This window comes from Topomyia yanbarensis, chromosome 1, assembly GCF_030247195.1.
Source record: "Topomyia yanbarensis strain Yona2022 chromosome 1, ASM3024719v1, whole genome shotgun sequence".
Classification (NCBI taxonomy): Eukaryota; Metazoa; Arthropoda; class Insecta; order Diptera; family Culicidae; genus Topomyia; species Topomyia yanbarensis.
The window spans coordinates 63,588,813-63,602,812 of NC_080670.1; the positions used below are offsets into that span (position 1 = coordinate 63,588,813).

At 38.7% G+C, this 14,000-nt stretch overlaps 1 protein-coding gene across 3 annotated transcripts in view; it reads left to right on the plus strand.

The window, feature by feature from the left end:
• LOC131677800 (steroid hormone receptor ERR2) overlaps nucleotides 1–14,000 on the plus strand; it is a 115,988-nt gene that overhangs the window by 38,737 nt on the left and 63,251 nt on the right. Inside the window, exon 2 of one of the 3 annotated variants that reach the window (XM_058957847.1) lies at nucleotides 5,728–5,792. The exons of 1 other annotated variant lie outside the window; for it this stretch is intronic. The gene's annotated coding sequence lies outside the window, so the exon portion shown is untranslated. The remainder of the gene's footprint in view (nucleotides 1–5,727; nucleotides 5,793–14,000) is intronic. One more of the 3 variants, XM_058957848.1, reaches the window with a different exon arrangement.

The window sequence follows — 14,000 nt, forward strand, 5'->3', positions numbered from 1 at the left end:
AAAAATAGTTGGTGATGGAAAAGAATTCCCAATTAGAATTTTTAACCATAATTATAACGAATCATTTGAAAATTTCACATGCAAACGTAATTTCGTTGCATATCATTAGATTTGGATTAACGTCACAAGTGTAGTTACGACACTCCAGTTATGTCGCAGACATTACCCACCCATCTTTTAATGTAGAATATTTAGTCTAGAAATCAGAATGTTCCAATGGTCGTTTCAGGCGACTTCAACATAGATGTTTCAAAACAAGAGAATTTGAAATTTGTTTATTTTATGAATGAATGTTTCAAGCTTCGTTTGATCTCTGATCCATCACAAGCAACTACACTTGCAGGCACATGCATTGATCTTGTATTTGTCAAAAACGTCAATGCAGAAACCCGAAGATATATTTCGTACTTTTCATATCACAGACCAATACTTTTTTTTAATTGATCCAGTGGTTTAATTTCAAATGTAAACAACGCTTGAAAAATTATAACCGGTTGACGACCTACACCTACACCAATCATGTCAGAATCACCTCCTGGACAACAGCTAAGCCCGGAAATAGTAAGAAGTCAGAAGCATCCAACGAAAATCGAAGCCAGCGCATCTCCCCACCAAGGCCAACAACGCCAACAAAAACGGTCCTTGTCAGGACCACCATCATTTTTGTAAAGAATAATTTGAAATATTCCTCGCCCAAATCACCTTTTGTCCGAAAATTCCAATGAATATCAACATATTTGAAGAACGTGTTCCTTATGTATTCTACATCTCTCCGGTTATGTCGCAGACATTACCCACCCATCTTTTTTTCTCGGAAATGCAATAAAAAAATATCCAAAATCCATTGAGTAGATGCTTTACAATTTATTCCCAAAAAACTGCTCAATTTTAGGCATCGCGAGTAGAAGTCCCCCTTAAGACTATAATGTTATAATAAAGATTTATAGTTTTAAATTTCTATTGATATGTTACCGTTATTTATTATTTGCCTTTTTTCAAATAGAAAGGATATGCAATCAGTCTGAAAACCGACTTTTTAACCGAGACTCGAAGGGCCTTACCATTCGTAATATGTCTGTATGTATGTGTCAGTGTGTGCGTATGTATTTTTTAATGACGCTCAGAGATAGCGGAACCGATTTGCACAAACTTAGTTTCAAATGAACGGTATAACGCTTCCATAAGCTGCTATTGACTTTTTTAGTTAATCGGACTTACTGTTCCGGAGTCACTCGGTAGTTTTCAAGTCAATAAATATATCGTAGAGAAGAAGTAACAAATTCGGTCTAAATACTGTTTCAATAAATAGTGACCCGGCCCATTACGCAGATAAGATTAGCTTACCTAGGCAATACTCCCACGGTCGGCTGTGTGGAGTTCAAATTGTTTTTGTTTAGGGAACATAGGATACTCTCGGTAGCCGGCTGTCTAGAGTTTAAAAAGAATCAAAAACTAAATAAGATCTTTTCCTTTTCGAGTCATCGTGTACACGAAGACTAACTAAACAACTACCTAATAAAATATGCTTTATAGGTCGCATCGCTTGCTTGGAGTGAATCCAAGACCTGATACCCTTCCAAACTACCAACTCCGCGACATCTATGGAAGAGTCTGATGAATCGTCGTCATTCCGTTAAGCAGGTGGAGGATCAACCCTTCCTGTCTACCTTATCCTTTATCCTTCCCCGTGAACGATGAAGATGGGGGCGGCCGGCAATGATGGCTATCATGCTGTTGAGGTTTTAATGTGGGTCGGATTGGTATGAATTTCTACTTACCATTTCCTAAACAACTCTTATTAGATAATCAGCAGTCAAACATGATGAAGTCAGTGTGCAATCCGCCAAAATCATCGTCACAACGCAACGCAACGGTTCCGGAGTCACGGGTTCAAGAGAGCTGTCAGCAAATTCCTATATAAACTGGTACCACTATGATCCCCAAGTAATGCAGTACATATTTGTAGCTAGTCGCATGTTCTATTGGGATCCAGAGTCCGCGGTTTGCACAAGAAAGTGCTTCTTGTTTCAGGATCGCATATAAAGGTTTAATGGTCAAGCGTGCCTCTAGAACTGTAGTAGGTGTTGTCGTGAACTCGGCTTTGGCTGGGTTGTTGTGGCTTCTCTCTTCTGCCACCACACAGGGCACTTGTATGTCAGTATTGGTCTAGCAATAGTTGTGTAGATCGAAAGAATGTACTTTGGTTTGACTTCCCATGGCTTTCTGCATTGGCTCGTTTGACTCTGAAATTGATGTGCGCAGACCGAGGTTTGAAACCACAATTGCCACAACCTATTTAACTTGATCTGTAACAATAATTTCAAAGTAAAGGAACTGCCAGAGACGAGTTCCGGTTATAAAACCTTCGATGCGTAAAATGCACTATTGATGTTTTATTCGCATTGCCTAATAATCCACCACGAAGACACCATTACAACACATAATGCTTGCTGCGTTCAAATAAAAAGTGTGTTAATGCGACTACCGATAATCATTACACGATAATTATCAGCGAAACCATATGTAAATCCAAACTCATTAAGTTTCCTCAACAAGTCATCGACGACGAGGGCCCATAAAAGTGGTGACAGCACACCACCTTGACGACATCCGCTTACACTCCTAATATTTACTTGTTTTAAAGATAAGCACAGATGGTGGTTGCCAATGTATGTGCGTGATATATAAAATACTCTATGACCTTGTGCTGCTTCCACAATAAATTCGAAACAGTGTCAAAAACACTATCAAAATCTAGGAAAACTGCCAGGTTTCTGCGAAAAAACCATTTCAAGCTTACCTCACTGATATGTATGTTGCGTTGCATGAAGCGTCTGCTCGCTCAAGATTGCATCTTGAATTTGGCTTGTGTTAAGCCAAAGAAGACTAAGCGATTTTGAGATACATGCTCTAAAAAGCCATCGCATCCAACATAGTACTAGCATCTATTTATTTTTAGAGACATAAATAGCAAATGAAAGCATATAAGCGTTTCTTAACTCACTATGTTAATGGTAAGTTATCCAAAAATACATTTTAACATGAAAAATACTAGAAAAAATTATGGCGCTCAGTTCGGTTTGACTTAACGCAGGACATTTGGTGGTCGATTAAACGTTCTACTGATTTAACACGGAAGGAGGTCAAATTGATCAGTTTAAAGCTCTTTGACTCATGTACATATATACATATCACCTTTGAGACCGAATTTTACAATTTTTTTCTCGGAAATGCAATGTATCCTGTTGCACAATTACAAGTAAAATTTTTTTCAATATATGCTTGAAATGTTATATCCTCTTTGAAGTAGAACTGGAATGATTCCATCCTTTCCGGAGGCTTACAAGAAGCAAAACTCGTTTGATCTATTTGGTTGTCACAATTCTACGACCAAGTTCGCAAGAATTAGAACTACCTGAACAGAAGTCAGGGAGAGTCGTCGCTAATAGCTCGCCAGAAAGCCTGAAAATTACAGCCTGAAAAGTGCGTGACAAAAGACTGTTGTTGATTACTTCGTCTTCACCATTAGCAGTTTTAATTGCACTGACATGAAAGTCTTTCGATTTCGAAACTAACTTATTTAGTCTACTAGCATCGGTGAGACTAGAGTCACTTGTGCGAAGGCTATTCTAACCACTTCAGTTAGAGTACCGAAGGGCATTTCTGTAGACTTTGTGAATCGACTTAAATACCTCCATATCTGCTTCTAGTAAGTTTTTGCATTTAACCAAGATGTTCCTCTAGTAGCAGGTATAATTCGAAGCAGACAAGTGAGTGTATTTTATCGACAACCTCATCAAAGTCACCCGGAGATTAAATAGTTGTATTGCTGATAACCACGGTTCTAGCTCGTTCAATGCGAACCAATTCTAGAGAAAATTTGGAATAGAGCGTAAGTAACAATGGGAGATTCTCTTCTGTTCATTACTCGGTCATTTCAACATTTAGTACTCAACTCTTTTCATAATATTCTAGAAATAATCATATGGACAGGTAAATTAGTGCAAAGTGTTATAGCGACGTCGTAATAATCGAAAGAGAAAGTAAACAAAAAGAGGTTCTTAATGTTACTGGCGTCCTATTCTAATTTTTCTACAGTATTATTTAATGCGAATTAATGCCTACTGCTGTCAGAGCAGAAAGTTACATCAGTTTACGCAGATTTGTACTGTTTAAACCCCTCATGGAGCTCATTTCTGTCACTAAATGGTATAACCCTTTTGAAATCGAGCTCGACCAGACTCATATCCAATCACTAACTTTTGAATGCTCAACTCTTTCGTACAGGACTTACTGAGGAGAATCTTTGTGTTTCTGGTGAAGGTTACCAAGACGTGTAATATCGTAGTGCTAGTTGCTTTTAAAAGAGTCCCTGTGGACCCAAGGAAGAGCACTGAATGTTCCAGTACGTGACATTTAGGCAAGCCGAGCCCCCTTCTTAAATGTTGTGTCGATCTAGCACTTCTTGAAAACCATAAATATACATATTTGAAAAAGGTTATTAGGGACATTACCATCACGATTCGTAACGAAGCAAACGTCAGTTGTGTCAGAGATTTATATGACACTCCATTCGCGAGGGCACAGTTTAATTTCTCCAGCCGTTCAGTCCTTGGCAAGTAGATACACCTTGAAACAGGGCCTGTTTTCAGTCGCCGCTTAACACGCTTAGCAGGAACCCAGTAGATCAATTTTTGGCTGAGATACTTCAACCCACCGGATGCCACACGACTCTCGGCTGATTTTGTCCGGAGAATAACAGATTTTATCAATCTCTTATTGGACCACAACTGGGTTGAAATCGTCATGGTACGGAAGGGGTCAGTGGCGTATCCAGCGGTAGGGTCCTGGGGGTCCGCCCCCGCCCGAAATTTTTTATCTCCTTGAGAAATTTTAAAAAAGTTTCTATTTTAACTTTGTTCTAAATTTCAAATCAATCCAAACCAGATCCAACAACCCAAACTGATTTTAATTAAAAAAGGGCATTACATATTACGTATTGTACATTGATCATTTCAAAATCGAAATTTCGTACCCCCTTCAAAAAAATTCTCTGGATCCGCTCCTGGAAGGGATGATATTTTACTAAAAGGAAAGTGGTGCTCGTTTCGCTCAAAAATTAACCACTGCCAGAAACTCTTTTGGTGGCAATTGTTCCGTCGAAAAAAGTTTCTGCCAGTGGGTAATTTCTGAACAAAACTACACGTTGCGAGTATGAATACGTTAAAAGCACTACCGAGGTGTGTGCGCGATTCACGACAAATAGATTTCGTGAAAATTTCATTGCTATCTGTTGGAGATCTACAATATAAAGTTACCCCATCAGATCGACTATCATTTGTAAACGTCACTTCAGATTGCAAACAAAATTAGCTTTTGCCAGTACTGTTTGCAATGATGCTAAACACTTTCACTAAATGTGAAATACGGTTTTGATATGTGGGGATCGCCACCACATATCAAAAAAATGAGATAATGATAGCATTGGATAAAGAATTTCTTCAGCAACATTCGACTCTTAGCAGATTTTAAATATGTTATAATTAGCAAGAATTATGGCAAAAATTTATTTCGAATTATAACGTAAAGGATGCCGCGATTCAAACTTTAAACTCGTTTTTCTCGCAATCAATACAATGTCACTTAGTCCGATCTGACTTAACACCGACTAGATAATCCTGTGTGAAACCTATTTCTAATATGCACATTTTCTATTTATTGTTCCAGGTACCTACAAATTCGTAACGTGACGTAAGTAACAACGCAATGTTCAGCGTAGGATTGGTTATTCGGTTAGTATAGTTCCGCTGAAGCAATTCTCGTGTCTACCCAAATCGTGCGTAAGTCAAAGTGGGGAGAAGAACAAACGGAAACCAAAAAAATGAATAAGCTACACGCATCTATTATTGGGGGAATTGGCTTAAAAAGTGTCAACTGGTGCAGAGTGTAGGTGTATTCAGTGTATTTCTGAAGATGATTTCGAGTTCAAATAAAATACATTCATCATATTTTTTATGAAATTTAAATGTAATTTTCAACCAAAGGTAGCTGCTGAGATGCATAATAGAGTGAGAGAAGCGACTCTTATTTGATCAAATATGATTGGAAGACATTTTATTCCTTCTTATTTCTCATAAAAAAATAGTTTAGCAACATTTTTAATACTCATTTTACCCATTGCTAGTCCAATGTTAGACAAATATCCAGTTGTTCGAATATATAATCTATCTCTTAAAGGGGAAGCAAGAATAGAAGGATAGGTAAGTCACTATGTATAGGTAGATAATAACTAGGCAAGAAATGAACAGTCTGTGCGTGAGTTGTATATACATACTTTTTGATCAGTCGAGTGTACCGAAAAAAGAAACGTGTAGATTCGCTCCAATCCTTGAAAAGCATGCGGCTGTAAACCGGTCGCCGAACGTCTGCACCGCACAATTTTTTTTATGTAAGATGCTAGCACGCGTAATGCTATTGTAAAATATTCTGTAGGCTAATATTCTCATTTCGAACTTTTGTTGGAGGGATGTCTTCAGACTGTTGGGCACTAGTGAATTATGGACCCCTTAAATTAAAAATATTTGAATAATTGTAGAGATATATAGGAGGAAAAATAATAGAACATCACGGAGCTCGTTAATTTCATGAAATTAATATCGATTCTGTTACTTACAGGATGTACGGAATCAAATTGCATTGGGTATTCTCTATTGAAATTTTGGGTGAAATCAGTTCAATGTGCATTATTTACATTGTCAAAATGGAGCCGAAAGGACATCAGTAGCAGAGATGCCAGATTTGAAGATTTGTTTTCATATTGAAGACATTTGAAATGTTATATTTCTCGACAAACATATGATTGCGATTTAAAAGCCAATTGTCGAAATTCCCTTTGAAAGGAAAATCTGGCCAAACCGTTTCACACCAATAACAGATGTTGGTAGTAAACAAAAGAGAAGTTTTCTCTTTCATTAAGTGCTATGAACTGTGTTTGGCCAGTAACGGTTTGTCCGGAATTTCCTTTCAAAGAGAATTTTGACAGTTGGTTTTTAGGCCGTACTTAAATGTTTATCGAGATTTTATGAAATGTGAAGACATTTGAAATATATACCTGGTCTCCCTGATCAGGATGTTGTCGTGTTGTCGAAGCTTTCAGGAGGAATCCCAATAATTCGGTGAGAGACGTGGCGAAAAAACGCATAATGTTTTCGCATCTTAATACTACAAAGATTATTGGTTTCTCGAACGAATAGTCCGAACAGGACAAGGGCTGTGTACGCCCATCGTACCAAGGGAACGTAGAATTATAAAGTATATAATATTTCTACTATCGGTGGGTGTGTCACGTGGCGATTCCTTCGTATGTCAGAACGGTAAAGCTATTTTAGTACACTGTTTTGCAATGCAGTCCAATCGTTATCGAAAGCAATAACTGGAAAATTCCAACTTATTGATTTTGAGCGTAATGACGTTTGTGTATGGAGCCGCATCAAAAACAACAAATCTTGCTTGACGGAGAGAGCTTCTCGTGGAGAGTGAAATGTTTTTGTACACATCCATTATCGCGTGTGTTCTCAGGACAACCAACAAACATCAGATCGCGTCTATCCATAGCGCAACAGATCTAAGCTGAGATTAAAGTTAGGAAGGAGTGTATTCACGTTCACGTGAACGTGACAGTTGCACTCCCGACGGTTGCAACTTTTCCTTATGTTGACTTGCCGAAAACCACAAAACATACGTTGGCTATCCGCCTAATCTGGGCATCAGACATCAACCAGATTCCCATATATTCAAATTGAGCCGGCTTGTTACCGATTCGGCTAAGACCTTGCAAGACCTCCAAAATTTATATAATGCTATGGTAAAATATGTCACAGTCGAATGGGAACGAAAAACCTAGCACACGAGTATCAATATGTCACATGCTAACCCGCTCGAAGTGAGCTCCTGGGTGCCGTTAATTTTCTGGCTATGTCGTCAAGTAATATTATTTATTGTAGAACCAGAATACGGCTTATGACGCTGGATTTAAAAAAATCTAAATTAAGGAAAAATTATTTAAAATAAATAAAATACAAATAAACGCCGAACTAAATTTCACTCCAAAAATGGCTTCATTCGAGCTTTGTTAAATCTTCATACAACGCTAATTTTCAACACACTTCTATGAAATCACTTGCTTGCCTAGATTGGCAACACACATGATTGACAAAACTTTGTGTACATTTCACTCAAGAATATTGATTTTTTATAAAGTGACAGAAGATTGAAGAAAGCGTTCCTGGAAGCTAAGGCATCTAAATGTACTCTACATCCGTTATTTTAACTGCGACACACAAAGAAAAGTTCGAATCTATATAATTGAATGTTACAATAAATAAGCGATGGGGTATTGAAAAGACAGTATTTTCTTACAGTATGTATCAGTGTTTATTCGAGAACAATCATAACCATAACGCGAAATTATATTTCTTTTTATTACGGAATAACATAAATATAGTCAGATTTGCATACCATTTTTCAAGATCAAGATCAGTTTTTCGTCTGGAAACCGTGGCGCCATCGATCCAAATGTATGTTTCCGAATAGACTATGTACATTTTAGATTGTATGCAAAAATTGACCCTCGAATTTACATCTTATCTCGAATTCCGGAATATCAGTCACATAAAATTGTCTGGATCTGAATCAGAGGTGATGACGAAGAAGAAGAAGAAGAAGAAGAAGAAGAAAACACAACTGTAAAAACTGCAACCTCCGCTACCCCCAACGAACAGGTTACGACTGAAGTATGGACAAATTAGCGCGGAATCGTGATTTTCAAAATTTGACCATATGAACAATCTCATCAAAAAATTCCCTCTTCCTTGTTGCCTTGGGAGGCTGTGTTGAAGCGTATCACCAGTAGCTTAATTGTATGCAAAATCAGCGAGGTTGTTTTTTTCCGTTCGGACGATCGGAGACGGTGCAGCAAAAAAGTCGATCAGTGAAGAAAAATGTGGCTGAGTCTGAAGGTATGTTCAGCCGCGGAATTGAAATTTAAGGTAGACAAGGAAGGCGAACGGAAAAAGAATTTGAATAACATATGTTGCGAAGTTACGTACTAGCATGGTTGGACAATTCTTTAGAGCTGCTGCTAATCGGATACTGATATGCAGACTTATCCTGTATTCTTATTGTACGTCAGAGCAGTTAGCGTGTACAATTATAGTGGCTCATCGGTTCTTGGCCGTAAGATGCCAGGTCTAACAATCCAAATGTTATTGATATTATTTAGTCGCATTGGAATTAATCAAAAGAAATATGTTCATATCACCGCGACACCTAAATAATTTATTAACAGAATACCTGAAACATAGACAACGTGAAATTTTTGGTTGACAACGTTTCACGCTTGCCGTTATAGCTGTCTTGTCTGCCAACCGCGGTGTTTTTAAGAACAATAACATTTGCCACGTTTGAAGAAACGCTAATGTCTCTGATTGGGTTTGTTAATCTGCATCCCCACAAGCGCCGCATTATTTAACGCTGTTTGCATAATACGGTAGAATACAGATTGATAACGCATCAATTTGAAATGACGTATAGCAAAATGAAACTGTTTTTTCAACATTACCGTCGCGTTTCTACCCGAGCACATTCACGCTCTCACCATGCTAAATCGACAACGTGATCGGCGGTACATTGATTATGTCCGATAACGATCTGCATTAGACAGCTAGTTAAACTGTAGCAATTCATATATTGATTCTTATGTACATTTAACGTTGTATTACATAAACATGAAGCGATGCAAATATTATCTGGATAATGCATTGTTTAAAAAAATGTGACAAGATCCAACTTCCGGTATAGATTGCTTTTAAGATTAAGGGGGTCTTTTTATATAATTGTGCAAAAAGTACCTAATGTAAAAGAAGTAAAATGGCTTAGACGTGTGCGCTATTCTGCAAAATGTTTATTTAGGTTTCATCCATAAAATAAAAAATTTCGAGTTAAAGGGTGTCAAACTGGCGGCTCCAGCAAAAGATGTTTTGAAAACCAGGCATGATACAGGTCGCAATTCGTCGTCTACAAGTAGCAAACCAAAACGATATTGAAGATTACATTCCTTAGAGACGTAAGAACATGAAAAAATCAATATAGAAACAAAATGGCGGCCACTTGAAAATAAAGTGTCGTTTTTCGCATTATTTTTCCACTTTGGCCGGCTGTAAAAAATCGTTAATGATCAAAATATTGCGATTTTGTAGGTTACAGCGCCCGAGAATGTTGTCTTTTTTTAGGAAGGCAAAACCCGAAGTTGATTGGTTGAATAGTTCAAAAACGAGAATACCCGTAGATTCGAAAAAAAACTTGTTCCGAGAAAGCCGCTATTTTGGACGACATTTTTGACACCTTACACTCGAAAATTTTGATTTTATAGATAACTCCTAACCCTTTCATGCCCAACTTTTTTCTCTTGCATGTAGGGTTCAAAAACTATTTTTTCTTGAAGAAGGTGGGGTCAAGAAACACGAAAAGCCTTTTTCATAAAGATAGGTGCTTTCCTCGCAGTGCTAGAAGCTGTTTATTTTTTACCTTCCTATGCGCAAAACAATTCTCGTGGAATATTTGCAATAGTCCAATTTCATAGAAAACATAGGCAAAGACAGTCTAAATTGATAAGTTTTATCCGTTTTCAATAGTATTGCAACATAACGAAGATATATGAAAAATTAATTTTCAGTCGTCAACGTAAACTGTCCCAGGCTGCACTGCTCCATCGGAATCCAATCAGACTAATTGCAATAACTTCACTTCTAGACTTATGTTTTGTGTTTTTTCATACTCAGCACCAGCCCAAACTAACGGTCAGCCAACAGCCAACACATTCACAATCTCATCTCTCGTGGCCTTCGCGATAACACAAACCTGGTCACAAATACGAACACCCGCGATCTCGCCAACATTCAAACACCCCTCTGTAATTAATTTAACGTTTTAGCACATACACAATATATAGAACTATAGAACCAATAGAAAAAAATAGACAACACGTTCCATGGAGACATGATCGGAAACTAGTCAAATGAGAGAAACCACATCTGAACCATACTCCAAAAATTAAGTATATTCACGGTCCGTGCGCGATTCAAGAACACGGAAACATTCGAATGGCCACACACTTATAAAAAATAATGTATGCACGTGAAGTTATATACACACTAGCACACGTGACAAAAACGTCAACATACAAACGCTCGAGTCCTTCGCGATGATGCACGCACACCTACGCCCATGCTGTTGCAAACAGGATAACATCCCGGTGAATGAGTGAACGGTTTGACACACACACATACTAAATTCACAAACGCGGTGTCAAGTGTGATCCTCCAAATGCCCGTGTTCGCGCAATCATGGTTACGTCCGGTAGTCCCTATCCTCGGCCTTAGTAGCATAGGTCTAATACCTGCAGGTGGACCAAGCAAAAAGATGACGCTCATATCCACTAAATAACACATTTCATGGTGACATAAAAATCGAATTTATACACGCGAAGTCACATACACGCCACAAACACGTTAACATGCAAATGCTTGAGCCCTTCACGATCATCCGCGCAACCTACACCCGCGTTCTGATAGACATGATAACATCCCGGTGATAATGAATCGGTCACTTCCGGAAGTCTCTATCCTCCATATCAGAAGTCTAGGTCCAGGTCTTCAACTGGACCAATTAAAACAAAAGAAAGCTCTCATATCCACTGGACAATACGTTCCATGGCGACATGACCGGAAACTAGTGACATGGGGTAACTCCCTCCCTGTCAGAATGTGAACCGTACACCGAAACCTAATAATCAGAATGACGGTCCACGTGACCAGCCCTTCGCGTACACCTACGCCCGCGATCGCGCAAGCTTGATAACACCTGGGTAATACGGTGAATGTTTTAGTAATCACGAAGTTTCAAATGCAGTTTCAAACGCGGACCCATATGCACACCAAAATTTAGTTTTTACATGGGATCTACCGGGGGATCTACCATGGGGATGATGTTTTCATGGGCTGATCCAATCGCAAACACTATCAAAATACCATATAGTAGGGGTGAACCTGGATCATGAGCAAGGCATGGCGGTGTTGTGGGTTATTTCGTTTGCTTGGGTTCACGGTCCGCGCGTGAGCATCCAAGAACATATGCGAATATGTCTAAGGCACAAACAGAATTAATACACGCGTTCCGAGAATCTAGCTCTACAGTTCCAGTAGGACAACTCTCGAAAAAAAGAATCATAGGTTTATGAAAATGCTCATAAAATTTGTTGTGCCTTTTATTTTGACATCAAGGCGATATTGTAAACCATTCGAACGCTACATGATAACAATAGAAATATGATTCAATTATATAGTTTACCTCAATTTAACATACATTTTTCGATCCAAACATGTACTTTAATTCGAATTTTATGTTAAATCGAAACCCAAAAGAAATATTTGTTTTCGAACCAAATTCTTCGCACGAAATATTTGAGAGAATATTACTGATTCTATCCACCTAACAGTAACATAGAACCTATATATTCACAACTAAACAAATAAATGGCTCATCTGAACAAAAGCAAAAAAAATCTTAACCCTGGCAACCATTCGCCAATCCTAACAGCGATATTCTGCTAGAAGTGTGAAAACGAGGTTAAAGTTTCATGGACCCAAAACAAATCCCAATTTACAGTTTGTCTTCATATCTCGCCCTGAGCAGAAGCAAAAAATCGTCCCGCGCAAGTGAAACAGTCTATTCTACCTAAAAATCAATCGGTGCCTATCACACAAGCAGTCCATATAACAATAGCCTATACCTACTGTGCGATTTAGTGATGAGTGACGGTGCCCAGCAAAAAGCAACACAGATGCGGCCGAACTGTGTTGCTGTTGATTTTTCAAAATGCCCCGTAAGACCAGCCATTCGGGAAGTGGAACAGTTATTAAAAGTGCAGATGGAACTCAATCTGGCTGAAGTGAAAACCCTACAAATGCATCATATCAAACATTGCGTGCTGATTTCGTTCAACAACATTAACCAAGCTGAGTCATTCGCCTCGCGAAACAACATGCAGCACACCGCCGAATGCGGCAATGTTAAATATAGCATTCCCGTATACATCGAGAACGGCGCTGTAGAAGTTCGGGTCCATGATTTGGCTACGCGTACCCCTGACGGCGCGATTAAAAAATGCTTGCAAAAATACGGAGAAGTAGACTCCGTTACACATGATACATGGAGGAATTTTTTCCCGGGTATCCCTAACGGTGTTCGTGTGGTGAGAATGCGTGTGACCAAGCCAATTCCCTCTTACTTAAGCTCCACAGTGTTAGGAAGGGACGATGCTCTCATTCAACAGACATCACTAGTCACGTACCCAGGGCAAATTCCTACGTGCCAGTTCTGCACGAAGAAGCTCCACCTCGGAAAACCTTGCGTAGAAACTGTTAGGGAAAACTCAAATCCAACTGAAATCAGCACACAACCATCTTACGCTAAACCACTAACAGCTGCAAAACCAGCTTCTCCGGATCAAGAAGCAACAAACATGAATTCTACAACGATCGCGTTTAATGTCTCTAAGCCAACAACCAGCAACAACAACAATGAAGCGAAATCAGAAGAGAACGGACACACAATAGCGACCCATACGATTAAAGCACAAACCAGAACAACCGATCGTGAACAGCATGCGAGTAGCACAGATGAGGATATGGACGAGTACGTCAACGAGAAAGAAGGCAGACCAAATGACCCTCAAGATTCGGCGAACAATTTTTCACCGCCAAGGAAAAGAACCTCAACACGCAGCAGCAAGCTGTGTCAACAAGATAAAAAATAAATACAGTTAAATTCTTTATTTTTACATATTGTAAAAGAGTAAAAGATGTCCGGCTCAGTTATGCTAACGCGTTGAGCCGTGTCAAATAAACAGAGAAAAAAATCCCAATTTGAGGAAAAATATGTGG